Source organism: Setaria viridis, chromosome 5 (genome assembly GCF_005286985.2).
Source record: "Setaria viridis chromosome 5, Setaria_viridis_v4.0, whole genome shotgun sequence".
NCBI classification, from domain to species: domain Eukaryota; kingdom Viridiplantae; phylum Streptophyta; class Magnoliopsida; order Poales; family Poaceae; genus Setaria; species Setaria viridis.
The window spans coordinates 12,606,242-12,610,575 of NC_048267.2; the positions used below are offsets into that span (position 1 = coordinate 12,606,242).

General features: G+C 44.3%; 1 pseudogene; it reads right to left on the reverse strand.

The window, feature by feature from the left end:
- Positions 1-364: 364 nt before the first annotated feature.
- Positions 365-4,126, reverse strand: LOC140222791 (uncharacterized; annotated as a pseudogene).
- Between the last annotated feature and the right edge of the window lie 208 nt (positions 4,127-4,334).

Below are 4,334 nucleotides of genomic sequence, written 5' to 3' on the forward strand. Positions count from 1 at the left end.
GCCCATTGGACTCCAGGCCCACCATCACCACCACCCTGACGGCTAGCCCTAATGGAACTATCGTTGCACAAGTTACATAAATGAAAAATTCATATTGCAAGGTGAATCAAAAAGTTGGGGGTGTACCCAGTGACGGGCGCAGGATCTGAACTATGGGTATTCAAAATTGGAGATGGCAAGAAAAAAATTGACAGACTAAATTATAGTTTTATAACATAGAATTAAGTGGTAGCATTATTGATTAATAAAATTGATCACAGATTGAAATTGTCCAGCTACTAATGATCAACATATCAAAGTGGCAACATGTGAAATAAATAGAGGCTAAAACAACAAAATGGTATCAAAGATTACAATTTACAAGCTATAGGACAACTTTCTGTTCTGCAATGCTTTGAAAATGAGTGATGATGTCCTTATCCTTAGCTTGCATGAAGAATTCCCTTTCAAACAATGTGACCAAGCAACCATTCAAATATTTCTGCCCCATCTTACTTCTTCACTTGTTCTTTATCAAATTTATTATAGAAAAGACCCTCTCAACACCAGCAGTTGCAACAGGGAGAACAAGCACCAATTTGAGAAGTTTATAAATAATTTCATACCGAGAAACCTTTCCTTCTTTAACTAGCATCATAGACAACTCTGCTAGACTTCTCAAATTTTTGAAGTTTTCATCATTTCTGACATCATTGATATAGTGGTGCAACTGAAAATGAACCTGGTTTATTTCTTGAAATTCAAAGTCATGTGGATAGAACCCAGCAAGCTTAACCAAGTTCTCAACATTAAAAGCAGAAAAGGAATTGGCTGGAGTGAATGAAGCCATGCATCTAAGTAGCTCTGTGTTTACCTCATCAAACCTATTATTGAGCTCTTGAACTTGTCTATCAATGACACCCAAAAACATATCAGCATGAAACCGGTGATAATTAATGGCACCTCTGTAGAACTGCCTTGATCTTTGCATAGGAATATACTTCCCATTTATGTCAACAACTTTAACATTGTGCTTCTCACAAAAAGAAGTGACCTTGGTAAGAAACTCTTGCCATCCAGAATCTTGTCTCAAAACATCCAGTTCTACCTTTGTGAACTCCAGAAGATCCATTGCATTTACGATATCTTGCTCCCTCTTTTGCAAAGCATGGCACAAGTCATTTGTGTATCCAAATATTTCATTCATCAAGTGTAGCAGGAAAACAAACTCAAAGGACTTAAATACTGTGAGCATAGTTTGAGCTCCATTAGCCTCAGCCCCTTTACTTTCATTCCCAATCCTAAAGAGAACTTTCTTGATTGAAGGATACAAGAACATAACATGCATTACAGTTCTGTAGTGAGATCCCCATCGTGTATCACCTAGCCTTGCTAAGCTCATCTCTTGATTCAATCCTTGCCCGGTTTCAATTTCACCCAATTTCAATGCTTCAATCATGTATTTAGCTTGAGCAATGCGAAGTATGCGGATCTTTTTACAAGACATCCCTAGAACATTCAACAAATAAGCAAGTTGCCCAAAGAACCAATCACAATCAGTATTCTCCTTAGCAACTGCTACAAGTATTAGTTGAAGTTGATGGGCGAAGCAATGAACATAATAAGCAGAAGGGGACTCATCATAATTAGTTTCTTCAAACCATTAACATGACCCTTCATATTACTAGCTCCATCATACCCTTGACCACGTACCTTGGATAGGGGCAATTGATATTTGATAAGCAAGGACTAATTGCTTCTTTAAGAGTCAATGATGTAGTATTTTCAACTTGGACAAGACCTAGAAACCGCTCAACTGGTTCTCCTTTTTTATTGACAAAACGCAAACAAAGAGCCAATTGTTCCAGTAGGTATGCATCGCTTGACTCATCAGCAAGAATTGCAAAACACTCATCACCAAGTTCGTCTATGATAAATTTGGTTGTTTCATGAGCACAAGCATCAATGAGTTGTTTTTGGATCTTGTGATCTATCATCTAACAGTTTCGTGGTCCATTCTCTAGTACCACCAGATTAACCTCTTCAAAGTTTCCTGCTAGCCATGCTAAAAGTTTCCGAAAATTCCCCTTGTTGAGTGAATCCTTTGTTTCACATGACCCCTAAAAGCCAACCCTTGACGCAACAGAAATCTTATGCACTTAAGTGACCATGTCAAGCGAGCTAGATACTTAGCCTTGAACTGTGCAGTGTTTGATGCAACAGATTCACGGATTGATGCCTTAGGTCTCGTGAACAATCTATATTTCTCTTTAGCTTCACTATGAGCACTATCGATAGCACCAACATGCCTATGAATTCTCCTTTTCATATTCCAATTTCTAAACCCTTCAACAACAAAAGCATCTCCACCAGGAAATTTGCAGTTATCTTTGAACAAATAGCAAACAAAGCAAAATGCAGCATCTTTATCCACACTGTACTCAATCCACTTAAATTCAGCAAACCACTTATGTTGGAAGCGACGCATACCTCCACAATCATGTTGTGGAAAAGCATCCCTCTTCATCTTTGGTTGACATGGCCCCAATGCAATGTATGCCCTTCTAACTGAATCTTGGTCATTGACATCATAGCTTGAGATCGGAGCCCTCAATCCAGGATCATGCTCAATGCCATAATCATTCTTGTCTTCATCACTAGAATCATTTTCTTCTACGGGTATGGATTCACCATCTTCTATTGTACCGTTCTCTAGTGGCTCATTAGATCTCACTGGTTCAGGTGGTACCGTGCTTGTTTCACTACCACTCTACCCTTGGAATAACACTATTTGCATTTGGCTTTCATTGCAAGATTGATTAACATTCTCCGGTTCAGGTTGTCTCTTCTTTGCAGTAGCTCTTGCCATGAAAATCCTCAAATCAGTAGCGGCACTAGCACTACCCTTCCTCTTCATGGTTCAAACCTAAAAGTTACACAATTTCAAGTTATCAGATATTTACAATTTCACATTGAACTAAATTCATGAGCATCCACATTTTGCAAGTTGATGTGCTATCCCAATTTGACAAACAATTGAAAATGCTCACCTCAATTTCATAAAAAATCAGGAATCAACAGTTCACATAATCACTTTGGCCGTTTGGGGGCTTGGGGTCGGGCGTCGCCGCGTCGGGTCGGACTCGCGGAGGGCGGAGCCGCGACGCCGAAGCGTGGCGCGCTCACGGCGGCCAGTAGCGTGCCCACCGCCGCCGGCCCGCCGGCCGCCGTGGCGCCGCCGCTCCGGCTCCGTGCCGCGCAGGCCGCCTGCCGCCACTTACCGCCGGGCGTCCTCCCAGTCCCAGCCCGCCAGCCGCCGCTTGCCGCCGGGCGCCGCCACCGCCGGTCCGCCGCCGCCGCCGCCGCCGCCGCCGGAAGCCGCCTAGGGTTTGCGCGCATGGAGGCTGGAGCCGTGGTGCGTGATTCTGGCGTGTGCGTGCTCACGCGTGGGGGTGGGGGGCAGTCGAGTGGCCGGATGGGTCGGATGGGCCAGTTGGGCCAGTCGAGGGAAAGCGAGGTTGGCCTCCGGTGGGCCTTTTTGAGTGAAATGTCTATGCTAGCTTCTGTATTTTTGTTTTTTCATACATATATGTAAAATACACTATGTATATGAAATTTTTTTGCAAAAATAATGGGTATTCAATTGAATACCATTGAATCTAAGTGGGCCCGCCACTGGGTGTACCTGTGAACGGCGGTTGGGACAATAGACGTAACCGGAAGTGGGGAGTGCTGGTACAGGCCGAACTGCCTCATCACACGGTGAACCACGTAGTCCTCGACATGGATGTCGTAGACTAGTGGCCTCGACATCCTCCAGTACTCCATGTCCCAATAGCACAGCGAAGAGAGGTCATGCGGGGCACAAGCCTGCATCTCCTCCAAAGTGTAGGGTCTCCACCTCACGTCGGTGTTGACAAGAGCGTCGAACAGACCGTCGTCGGTCTGGGTACAACTTCTTCGTCTGCACCCCCCACCCATATTCCCTACAACAAATAAAATCACAATTTGGCATTTATGAGTTCAAATAATTGTAATACGAATCGAATAATTGTAGTTGAAAAAACATACCTTCCTCAGGCACCACAACGACCATCGTGGGCCTGTTGACGTCGTTGTCGTTGAAACCCTCGGGGTAGGGGGACATGTAAATACAGGGTCGCCCTATCGGGAAGCGCTCATACGACCATAACTGAAGCAGCAATGGGCAGCCAAGGAAGATTGGCTCCATCGAATTTACCTTGCAGCAACCCGTGCAAAGACCCCTATAGGTGGCTGCCAATACAGCTGAACCCCAGCTGTACTATGGAACCTCGTCGAGCGGGGCCTCCACAATGGCCCTCGTGTAAGGCAGA